Source organism: Eulemur rufifrons, chromosome 3 (assembly GCF_041146395.1).
Source record: "Eulemur rufifrons isolate Redbay chromosome 3, OSU_ERuf_1, whole genome shotgun sequence".
Classification (NCBI taxonomy): Eukaryota; Metazoa; Chordata; class Mammalia; order Primates; family Lemuridae; genus Eulemur; species Eulemur rufifrons.
The window spans coordinates 51,909,414-51,922,614 of NC_090985.1; the positions used below are offsets into that span (position 1 = coordinate 51,909,414).

At 36.5% G+C, this 13,201-nt stretch overlaps 1 protein-coding gene across 7 annotated transcripts in view; it reads left to right on the forward strand.

Annotated features, from left to right (window-relative positions):
• Nucleotides 1-13,201, forward strand: part of SYBU (syntabulin) — a 70,996-nt gene that overhangs the window by 13,027 nt on the left and 44,768 nt on the right. The window lies entirely within an intron of this gene.

Sequence of the window (13,201 nt, forward strand, 5' to 3'; positions counted from 1 at the left end):
AATAGAGTCCCTTGCACTACACCTGACTCATAGCAGTTGCTTAGTGAGTATTTGTTGGAATTTGGTAGAAGGCATCATGAGAACAGGACAAGTGAAGAATTCATTCATTGAATAAAATATATTGAGAGCAGGGGACTGTCTTCGTAAAACAACTATTAATAGAAACGTACTCAGTACACAACAGTTTTGTTAAATGAAGGAAACATTCCTATCCTGAGGAGTTCAGCATCTTTTAATGTCAAAAAGAATAAGCTCCATCGTAGAACCGTGACCCCAATGTTGTGGATAGATAGAAGAGAGATCTCTTGCTAAGAAAAACAGAAAATGCTCCATTCAATAGTAGGCACATAAGCAAGGTTTTAAAGGCTGTATAGGAGTTTGAGAAGCAGAGCAAGATATGGCAGACAGATTGAGTATAAAACCATACAGTTAGTTCTAAAAGTGCAGGGCATATTTAGAGAACAGTGAGGAGGACAGTCTTCCTTAATTGTCATTTCTCAGTCATGCAAGCCATCAGAAAAAATAGCAGTCCATATTACAATCAAGAAGGTATTAGCACAGGCCACATACTCATGTTTCCCAAGAGTTTGACTTGACACTGGCTTATTCTGAGAAAGTCCCTATCTCCTTGGTACCCTTCAGATATACAAGGTTGTTGAGCGTGCTTGCCTTTTAAGGTGACTTTTCTGACTCCTGGGCCCCGTGACTGCACCAGACCTCCCCTGCTGCTTGACTTGCCTGTCTCCTGCCTTAAAGACACAATTCAACCCCTCCTCTATTAGAGCAGAGAGCAACTCCTGACCCCGTACTTCTTCCACTGTTGGATACAGTCTTCATGCGCCAAAGCCTCCCTGCCTGCTATTAGGCTCCTCTGGCTCCAGAAGGAGGCCTGTTATTTCATGTTGATTACTGTCTCTTTTCAGGGAAACCAAACCAAGTTTCCAAATGCACACCTGTGCCATCATTGAGATCATTAACAGCATCTACCTCCATCCTACTAGAAACCCACATCTTTCAGCATTTCTCTGCTCACTGTGGATTTTCTCTGGGCTTTTCCCCTTCACTAGCTGGCTCTGACTTTATTCTCTCTTTTTTTGTGTGAGCCCATGGGCCCACACCAATAGGATCTCTACTGGAGACTGACCTGACTCTCAGAATTCTTGAGACGCAGTGGATCCTAACCTACCCTTCTATTTATTCTGGGATGTTTAAGGGGATTATATTTTCTTTAATGCTAATTATTACATTTTGATTTTTTAATTCAAAAGTTGCAAAAACTTGTTTATTATAAAATGTGCAAACACGTAAGTCAGAGTGGATATAATCACATTTATAGGATTTATTTTGCTTGTTGCCACAGTGAGATCATGTTATATTGACCTGTGATCCTCTGTATTCATTAAGTATTGAACACTTATTATGTGCAAGGCACTATTCTGGTAGCTGAGTGAGAGCAGTGAAGAATACTGACATGGCTCCTGTCCTCAAGGGATGTATGTTCCAGGCAGTACCTGCACCTGTCATTGCTTGTCAGCACAAAGAAATCCCCCTCACTCACTGTGATGACAGCACGGTATTCCATTCTACAGAGGACCGTCATTTACTACCCATTCTTCTGTGGATAGACATTTTGTCTGCAAGGCTGACTTTCGAAATTCAGAATTTTGTTTTATGACTGTCACAGGAATTAGACTATTTATGAGCATATTTTTTGCTCTATTTTCTTTGTGTTCTTTTTTTTAAAAAAAGTAAAAACCGTGTTACAAATACATTATCTAAAACAATTCTTTTTTTCTAAATAGAAAAAACTGAAATGTAGCAATTGCATAAAATGTATAATGAGCATTGTTTTTTTCCTTAATTTCTTCCATTTTTATTTCTTTCTCTGTCTTGATCATCACTATCTTCTGTAAGTGAGAAAGCATAGAAGGGAGGGGAAAAATGCATACATTGCTACGAGAAAACCAACTATAATTCAGATGTCCTTGGAGTGGTTTGGAGTTTCCTTATTATAAGGTTTTCAACAGATTGAAAAACAGCTTCTTGCCCTCTGTCTCTCTCTTCTTCCTTCCTATCCTTCTAGTTCTTTCCCTCCCTCGTCCATCTTCTCCTACCAGAGAAAGTTAAAAAATAAAAATAAAATAACTGAGCCTTTAAAAAGGCATGGCCTAGAAACTGCAAATAAACCCATAATACTAAGGAGAGGGAAGGTCAGAAAGATTTGTAACACGGTTATTTTAGAAAGATCATAACCCTACAAAAGAAAGAACAGGAAAAATAAAAAGCTTTCTTGACAGAATTCACCACCCCCATGCCAGGGCTCACGTGTCTGCTGGCGGTGACAGGGGCACCCCCTGTTTCCCAGTTGCAGCATCAACTCCTCCCTCACCAAAATGTCTAGGTAGATTCATAACTCACACTACAGTAAATATTTGGAGCAAGGTGTTTTCTCCTCCAAATTCCTCCTCCAGGGGCTGCTAACACAAATCAAACAACTTGACACTTGGTAGAAAAGCAAGTACTAGGCCCTTGTTTCGCAGAGAGCACCACGTCCTCAGGAGAAGTGGAGCTTACCTCACCTGGCCCCACGTCTTCCTTTACTGCCAAGGGCTTCACCAGAGTGACTTTTATGGGAGCACTCGAGGCTCCAAAATAGCTCAGAAATCCGGGGAATGTTTATATGTGAAATGATTATTTTGTCTCTAAGAAACAAGGAAAGGACTCACTAAATAATTACTCCACTCTCCACTTCCTTTTTATAGATGTAGGTTACATGTCTTAGTGAGACATGTAGTGTCCTGTGTGCTCCTTTGAGTTACTCTGACAAGCTCACTTCCATCAGCGCACACATACACTCCACATCTTTACAAGAAAAAGGAGCTACTCCCGACCACTTATCTCTTTGCAACTGCCGTCCCATTTCTCTGCTCCTCTTCACAGAAAGACTGCCAAGATCCTGTCTCCATAATTTGCTGTTGCAAGCACATGAGGGACCACATTGGCAAGTCTAACTTTCCCCTTGTCTGCCCTCATTTTCCTTCACTTCTCAGCAGGAGTCAACACAATTGAACAAGCCCCTCTCCTAAGACAGACTTTACTTCTTGGCTTCCGTGATCCTACCCCCTGAGCATTCCTCCTGCCTCCCAAGTCACAGCTCAGTCACCTTGGTTGGCCCCTTTCTCTTCCCGTCCTCTCCAAGGGCTTGCGTCCAGGTATCTTTTTTTTATCCTTTACCTGTTAGGGTGGTGATGCTCCGGACCGCTCTCCTGGGCTTCGGGCACGGTTATCCAAGTGCCTACTTGATATCTCCAATGTCATGGTTAATTTATGCCTCAAATTTAACATATCAAATCAGAATTCTTGATTTCACTTCCTACGTGCTCATAAACCCATTTTTCTCCAACTCAGAAATGCCTACCATATACTCACTTGTTTAAGAAAAAAACCTAGATGACATCTGGATCCCTTCCTGTTTTTCATTATTGTACATAAATGCTTTTACTGATTTTTCCAAATATATCTCAAATCCATCTACTTTTCTGAATTTTCACTATGACCACCTGAGTCAAACCACTATTACTTCTCATTTCTACTATGGTGGTGGCCTCCAAATGGGTTTATTTACCTCTACCCTTTTATTCCTGAAAGGGCCAGGCAGCATGATAGTTAAGAAGGAGGCTCTGGAGTTAGCCTGTCTGAATTCATACTACAGCTCTACCCCTTACAAGCTTGGGCAGGTGATGTAAACATCAGTGCTAGTTTTGTATGCCCCCTGCAAATCAGGATGGCAATAGTGCCTATCTCAAAGGGATATTAGATTAATTAAGACTTGAGTTAAGTAAAGTGCTTAGAACAGTGCTTGGTAAATTAGTAGGCACTCAATAAATATTAGTTAGATATATTATCACTAATTCAATCTGTTCTCCTTTATAAGCACAAACCAAATTTTGTCATCTCATGCTTCATGCATGCTATGGTTTCCATAGCACGTAAAATAACTTAATGGTTATGACTCCTGGCTACAATCCTGCACTACGTCGGACTACTTCAACCTAATCACCAATCATTCTCTCCCCATCAGCTTTCCTGGCCTCCTTTCAGTTTCCTCAATACCCCATATTCTTAGCTCAGAACTTTTTGCACTTGTTCCCTCTGCCTGGAATTCTTTACCCTGCCTTTTCTATGATAAGTTTCTTTTCATTTTTTGGTCTCAGTTCAAATTACCTCTTCAGGAACTTTCAATGACAACATATCTAGCAAAGTACCTTCCCACCTCCTACCTAGTCTGCATAATATCACCCAGTTTATTTCATTAACAGTACATCACAACCCAAAATGTTTTTTTAATGTATTTTTAACTTGTTTAACTGTTTCTTTTCATCACTGGAATGTAAACTTGTGGACAAGGATCTTAGAGTCTTTCTCATCATTATATCCTTAATGTTTAGAATAATAACTGACACACAGTAGGAAATCAGTAATTATTTGTGGAAGAAATAAATGGATGGGTGGATGGATGGATGGATGAGATTCTTACACTTCAACACTGGCCACTGGTTAGTGACATACTGAAGCAGCCTTGTAGATTTGTGAGTTCTCACTACAGAAAGATGCTAAAATTAGTTAAAGGAATAGAAGTTCATTCAGATTTTGTTACTGAAAATCTAGAATTCAAAATTAATATGTGAATGGCATGCTTTTTTATGGTTACATATGTTGAGGCAAGAATACTGGAAACAACTAGAAAGAGTTTCTTGCCTCAAATGTTTGTGGTGTGCTTATTATGGGATGGCTTCTTTCAAACAGTTTCCTTTGTCTGTTTTTAATTTGGGCATTCCCAGAATTGCTGATGTTTCCTCTTGGAACAAACATAAGTAGAAAATTTTAGAAAACAGCTAACTTACGATGGTGAGTAAAACAGGCACATTGTCAGATAAAAGTGAGTTTGAATCCTGAGTCAATTACTTAGTAGCTGTGTAATCGTGAGATTCTTAACCTCTCTGAGCCTCAGTTTTCTCAACTATAAAATATTATTAAAATTACGTGATAAAAATTAGTGTGCTTGCCACGTGACAGATACCTAATAAATGTTAGTTACCTATATCCTTTCTGTGAATATGAATGTATTGAATGATGTGTGGTAAGAGTTTCACATGGCTCAGATTAACCATGAGTTTAAGCTTTGACATTTTATCTGTCACCATTAAACTATCTTCAAAAATGCCAGTTCCTGGAGTAACAAAGATAATAAAAGCTATAGCAGTCTGGTACATAAATCGATATACCAGTAAATATTTGTTGAGTGCATGAATAAATTGTAAGTAAATGCTTTTGCTGTTCATGAAAATCAACTAGATTTCCATATAGCTTAAAATGTTTCCTTAATAGCAATGATTTTTCCCCAAAATTATGCAACTGAACATTAAACAACATCAAACCATAACTGACTGTTTCAAGACATTACCACACAAAACCACGTTTCTTCCACCTGATACTATTTTTAAGTATGTCTTCTGGAATTGTTTTTGAAAACCAATGTACTCTGAGATCTAAATTCAAAAGAGAACCCAGAAATTTTAGAGATGCTTTTTGGACTTCAAAGAAATATTTTAATTGTAATCTTTAGAACTTGGTGTCTTATTCTTACATATAATTGGTACAAGAAGATTTTAAGTAGGGACTTAGACACCAAATGTGTTTGATGGCACTAGTTATTAGGCACTTTGTTAAATATGAGAAAATTTTATAAACACATATGCATGCTTTGGGCGATCCTAATAATTTAAAATGTATAAATGAATTACACAGAAACTATTCATTGTTTTCAAATTTTCATCATAAAAGCATTGCAAAGTAATGTGGAAAGAATAGATTTCCTTAAAACTCCAATAATAATAACAAAGCTAGCATCTAATCTTCACACAACATTTTCAAATGAATTCCAGTTGAATTTAATTTAAATGAAAAGTGAAACTATAAATATCTGGGAGAAAGTATAGGTAAATATTTAGTTGATCTTTCAATAAAAAGGACATTCTAAGCATAAAAGCATTGGAAGAAATCACAAAGGAACATACATGGAGAGATTTGACACAACAAGGTTTGAATGTCAAAAATATTATAAAGTCAACATCAAACAATAAACTGAGTGAAATATGACAAATGATTAATGCCTTTCACATATAAGGATGTTTTACAAATCAATAAGAAAGCCTGAACACCCAAATAGAGAAATTATCAAAGGACATGAACAATTCATAGAAAAGGTAAAAAAGGCCAATGAATATATGAAGACATTAAACTTTACTAATAATTAAATACATGTAAATTAAGATATCAAAGATTCATTTTTAATTATTAACTTGAAAAATGCAGGCAATATAATACTTAAAACTGGTAGAAATTTAATAAGTTGGGATACTCTCATACAGTAATAGGAATATAAGTTGTCTCAGCCTACTTTCAGGGTTTAGAAATCCCATTAACATACATTCTATAATCAAAGATTTGACCAAAGATATATCTATAAAATGTGTTAATAAAGCAATTTTAATAATAGGAAATGGAAACAACCTAAAATCTCTTACAAGAAGGAATTGATCTTTACAAATGCTATGTTCTGGCTGGGCACAGTGGCTCATGCTTGTAATCCTAGCATTTTGGGAGGCTGAGGCAGGAGGATCTCTTGAGGCCAGGAGTTTGAAACCAGCCTGAGCAATAAAGGGACCCTGTTTCTACAAAAAATGGAAAAATTAGCCAGTCGTGGTGACATGCACCTGTAGTCCCAGCTACTTAGGAGGCTGAGGCAGGAAGATTGCTTGAGCCCAGGAGTTTGAGATTGCAGTGAGCTATCATGATGCCATGACACTCTAGCCCTAGGTGATAGAGTAAGATTCTGTCTCAAAAAAAAAAAAATGCTATGTTCATATCTATTTTAAATAGGTACTCATTTAAAATAATGTTTTCAAGAAATTAAATATTTTGAAACTTTTTAAAGCATACTCAAAAACAGAATGGTACAATGAACTCCCATATGCTCATTGTCCACCTTATGCAGATTAAATGATCACAAGACATTGCTATAGTTGCCATGTCTATTTACTTTCTTTTTCTTTTTTTTTGTTGTTGTCTTTTTGCTGAAGCACTTTAAGGCAAATCTCCAGACCTCATGTCATTTCATGTCTACCCATATACCTCCACATACATTACTAAAAAAATGCACATTTTCTTATATAATCACAGTGTCATTTTAATTATTAACACAACTAACATAATTCCTTGGTATGATAGAGAACATTGATGGCTTCTGTTGCAGTTATTCAACTCTGACATTGTAGTTTGAAAGCCACCATAGATAATGTGCAAAGAATTGGGCATGGCTGTGTTCTAATATTTTATTTACAAAAATAGGCAGCGATTCAAATTTGGCCTGCAGGCTGCAGTTTGCCAATCCCTAATTTAACTCATTACTCTATTCTCTATATATTTTATAAGGTAGACATTAGCTCTAAAGCCTTGATTATATATGGGGCAATTTTGTTCTGGCAAGAATACTTAATAGGTAGTGCTGTGTGCTTCATCTCACATCATATCAGAAGGTACATAATGTCTGTTGTCCCACTGTTGGTGAACTAAGAATACTCAGTGGGTGCATGCATTTGGGTAAGGCCTGGTTCCTCCACTGTAAACTCTCTTCTAGCCTTTTGTCTAATGGTTTCATCCATTATGTTTGTTGCCTAAATCAATTATTTCATTAGAGGTTGCAAAATAGTAATTTTCTGTTTCTATTATTCCATCTGCTTTCATTAACCAGAAGGTTCTGTAACAATGAACTTACCAATATCAGTGAGGGATTTCAGTTATACTGAAATGCGGTTTGTATAGGAGCACTTTTTACTATAAGGATATATACTAATTCTTTCTTTCCTTTTAATTGCCAATTTTCAATATAAAGAATTGATCTCTGGATCACTTCCAGTGATTTCCAGGGAGCTGGGAATTTGGGGAGGTGAAAGGGGCCTTTCTCTCTCTCTTTTTAATTTTATTTTTTTGTATGACTGTGGACCCATAGATTTTTTTATATATCCAATGGTTATAAGTCATTTGCATTTATTATTCTTTTTGATGCTCAAATTATTTCAATGTGGTCATCAGAGCCCCCTTTGTGTTGGTTTCTATTAGTCTTTAATAGCATCTTTTTTTCTAGTTAACAAGTTCTGGGGAGAAATTTTCAGTGACAGAGTAATGAAACTGTCTATATGTTGAAATTTTGATAAAAGTAAGCAGGCAAGTAAACCATATTCATAAAAAAAACTAAAACATGCTAAATTATTAAATATTTTTTCTGGTAACACAGTAATAGGAAAATATTAGTCCTTTTTTTCTTTATTTCTTTGTAACTCTTCTGTACTTCAGATTTCTGACAGTGAGAATTATTAGTTTTATAATTAAAAAATTATGTTAAATTTTTGACAACCTTGACAGAAGATTTTCTCTAGTACACTTAAAATAGTATTTAAATTATTTTAAAACATACTTAGATACATATTTTCCAGAATTATAAATAGAGTAATTGCATAATTATTCACTATATTCCATATCTCAAAGAGCTTGTAAAAAGAGAGAAAAAATAGATAAAGAAAATCAAATTTTTAAGAACATCCAGGCTATAAAATTATAGTAGCTACCTATTAATATTTTGCCCATATGTCTTTTTTTTCTTTCTTTTTTTTTTTTGAGACAGGACCTCACTCTGTCATCCAAATTGTAGTGCAGCGATGAGATCATAGCTCACAGCAGACTCAAACTCCTGGGCTCAAGCAGTCCTCCTGCCTCAGCCTCCTCGGTTCCCCAGTAGCTAGGACTTTAGGCTATGGGCACTCCCCACCACTCCCAGCTAATTTTTTTAGAGATGGGGTCTCTCTATGTTGCCCAGGCTGGTCTTGAACTCCATGCCTCAATTGATCCTCCTGCTTCAGCCTCTCAGAGTGCTGGTATTATAGGTATGAACCACTGTACTGGCCCTATCTGTCTTTGCAGTCCTTAGCATCTTTTTTTTTTTTTTTTCCTTAACAACAATTTGGAAACTATTCCATAGGTAGATGGAATAGTTTTTTACAGTACTTTAGATAGGCCACAACTTCTGAAGTTTCCCGGATCTGTGAGTATTCTTTCTTTCTTTCTTTCTTTTTTTTTTTTTTTTTTAAAGACAGAGTCTTGCTCTGTTGGCTGGGCTAGAGTGAGTGCCGTGGCATCAGCCTAGCTCACAACAACCTCAAACTCCTGGGCTTAAGCAATCCTACTGCCTCAGCCTCCCCAGTAGCTGGGACTACAGGCATGTGCCACCATGCCCGGCTAATTTTTTTCTATATATATTTTTAGTTGGCCAGATAATTTCTTTCTATTTTTAGTAGAGACAGGGTCTCGCTCTTGCTCAGGCTGGTCTCGAACTCCTGACCTTGAGGGATCCACCCGCCTCGGCCTCCCAGAGTGCTAGGATTACAGGCGTAAGCCACCACGCCCGGCCTGTGAGTATTCTTTCTATTATCCTTAATTCTGTGCTGACAGATTCTAAGCAAATGAACTAGAACAACCACAAAAGAACCTATTTCTTAATATAAATCGAGGTGAAAATATAAATTAATCTCCTTCACTGTAGAAGGTGATCATTTAGATGTGGCCTTGATGAGGATAACTTTTACCTGAGTTCTACCAAGAGCCATCTTGGATCTGTCTAAATGGACTTTAAAATAGTGGACCTCAGAAGGAAATTATCCCATATTTTCAAATGGATCACACTGTATAAAGCATGTAATATGGTCCTGTTTTTTAAAAACATAAAAGTTATACTTTGTAAGAGGTGTGTGTGTTTATGTGTGTGTGTGTGTGTATGTGTGTATGTGTGTATGTGTTTCAGATTCCTGTCTCCAGTAGACCAACAATCTTCCACATCCTCTTCCTAAAGCCTTGGAACAAAGCTTTCCTATGGCAAAACCAAACTGAAATGTTCTTACTTTTGTCAGGGATTCTGGAAATCTGAAACATCCCACACTTTTTGGGAAAATCATTCCAGAACTCTGCCATTTCCTGCCCAGAAACAGTTTACTCGTGGTATCATATTAGAAATCTTTGTCAATGATAATTTATTCAAATTAAAATAACTCGTAAGGGCTAGAATTATAAATATTGTGTTTATAAATCTATAAATTCTACAGAGCAAATTTAGCAGTCAGAGTAGCAGCAAGAAACAGAAGGCAACCTCGAATAGTTTAACTGAAACAGGTTTAATAAATAAGTTTCTTCAATAAGTGCTTGTTCCACATGTATTTTAGCACATAGTGAGATTAAATATGAAATCAAAAAACATCAGCTTGGATTTGCTATTCTTAGAATCTCAGAGTAGGGAAGAGGGAGAAGAGAAGAAAAAAAAAAGAATCTCAGAGTAAATGTAAACTAAGCATATTTTATGTAGAATTTTGAAAAGGAGTATTATCTTCATTTGAACTAGTGGTTAGCTTCCATCTGTGGCCATGAAGAGGCCCCCTCACCCTCTTTAGGGGGAGATAGAGAAGAGACGGAGCCCTAAATAAGATTTACTAATAAGATAACCACTTCTTCAGTCCTATACAAAGGAAAATACCTCAGGTGCCGTGGGTGACCAGATGACTCTCTGACACTTTGTTCTATGCCTTTGCTGGGGTCTTACTTTGAATAACGTAAAGTGTGCCATTTGTAGTGGGAAAATTAATTGCCCTACCCTTTCTGAAGCTAGATTCCTTTGTTAATGTTGGTCCCATTAGACAAAACAGGCAAATGTCCCAGGCTTCTCTGATAATGCACCGATTTTCTTGGGTATGGATTTACTTTAACAGACTTGCCAGTTTATAAGAACTGTGCATCCTGAGTGATGTATAGCCAACTCTTTCAGCTTGTTTATAAGCTCCATCAGGATGGGACCTGGGTACAGAGCCTGGGGCTGTTGCAGTGCCAGGACGTGATACATATTTATCGATACATATTTATCTAACCAATGAAAGACCATGTCTTACATTCCCGTCGTTTCCCCCCTCAGTATGAAGCACAATAGTAGACAGTTAAGAAATGTTTATGTAGTGATTTAAATGCTGTAAGACATCCCCAAAGTTCAAGATTTATTTAGGTATTAACCTTCTCAATCCCTGCTCCTGGAGATCCCGGCTGTAAATATAGATGACAGGTGAGGCCCCGCACTCCAGGCGGAAGACTGCTCCTGCCTTCTCCACGCTGCCACTACTCTAATTAATTTCAGTTCCCAGTTTTTAACCAGAACCCAGCACTTAATCCTTAAAACTGCTAGTACTGAAAACGTGATATGTACATATTCATTATTATTTAACTCCAGAAAAATGGTAATAGAACCAAAAGTGTCATTTTGACAACATTTTCCAATACTGGAAATTGTTTCATTTTATCTTTTGAGTCTGAGAGCTTTCAAGAAAAATGATTTTTTTTAAGGTGGACATTCTGAAGCATGGATTTTTATTTATTTGAGCCATCTCTCTCTCACAAGAAGTAATTTATGGACGTGACTCAAAAAGAAATAATTTTAAAGGCAACAGGCAACTTGGAATGATTAGACCTCATTTATTTTGAGTTTATCTGCTTTGGGATAGAAATCAAGAAACGGGGGCTCTCCTGAGGCAATGCACAAACCTGTTGAGTCTTGTAAAATTGCTGCAATCTGTGTGAGTAATTAGAAGCTTTGCACCTTTAAAAAGGAGCTCAGATTTCTTTGGGCTGAAGCATAGGGCATGAAAATGTAAGGAAAAGGCGAGGACAGTGAGCAATGACACAGCTGGACAATAGCAGCCACGATGGGTTCTCAGCACTTGGGTAATTCGGGGGCAGGATTTCTCAGGAGTTCAGGAAGAATATACTTAATAGCATGTTTGAAAAAGCCCAAAGACTGCAGGCATGAACAGTATACTAAAAACCATTTACTTCTAAAGACAGACCTTGGAGGTACTATATACACTAATACATCCAAAAGTCAAGAAAGGATTATCAAGAGAAATAAGTCCTATTATTAGTGCCAAGTACACTTTGTTCCAGGAACTGGGATATTTCATAATAAAAAATGAAATAAAGGCCAAAAACGAAAGAATTCTTTTCAGTATATTTTATTCAGGCCTTATTCTGTTTCTATCTTTATTCAAGCTGTGGAGTTTTAAAATAGGCTTTGATAGATGGCAAATTATTTTAGTTTCCTTAATATTCTTAAAAATGTAATAGTCTTAAACATTAAATGTCTTTCTTTTGTCTAGTTACTAAAGTATCTCTGGCATCAAAATATTTCCGTATAATAAAGAATTATTTAGTAATGAAAATTTACCACTAACCAATCAGTTTGAGTAGGCATACTTTTAAGTAATATATTGATTTGGCTTTAAATTACAATGCAATTCTCCTCATGAAAGTATAAATGAATTAAACAACCATCGTAAATATTTTAATAAATATGGAAAGCATTTATAGGAGTCAGCGGTTTGACTTTCCTGTTGGCTTAGTAAACATCTACAGGTCACTTTATAATGCATGTTAACTTATAATAATGACCCTGGTAATAATCTGTACTTTGAAAGTTAAGGGAATGTTTCTAATCTGAATATCACTTTTATTTTACCAGTTTACTTCAGTCTGTAAGATACCTGATTGATGTATTTTTGGTTGCAAATATGTGGTAAAACAGGATCACTTCTTTCTGCTTCCCTGAACTCCCAAAGCCAGATCATTTATCTCTGAAAGTCTATTAACCAATTGATGGGCCAATTGATCCAAAACTGGGTGTGGTCAATAATATTCAAGTAACTTTATTTTTCTAACATAACTAACTCTAAAGAGTTCACACTAATGATCCTAAGTTGTTCTGGTGAAATTATTACTAATTCCATCCAAAAATCTATGAACAGATATGACTCAAAATTGTATCTTACAAAGTTAAAACAGATGTATCTTTATGTTTTCACAAGATGAACGTTACAGAAATAGTTGTGGTCAAAAAGTTTATGAGGTTTTGCCTTAAAATATTGCCTTAAAATAGTTGATATTTTTGTTTGGGAACATGAATGGCCAAAATATGGAAAAATAAAAGCAGAGCCATTGAAGGAGAGTCATCTACAGCTGTTAACCTGGGGCTTCTTAAGCAGAGTACACGTGTGGGCAC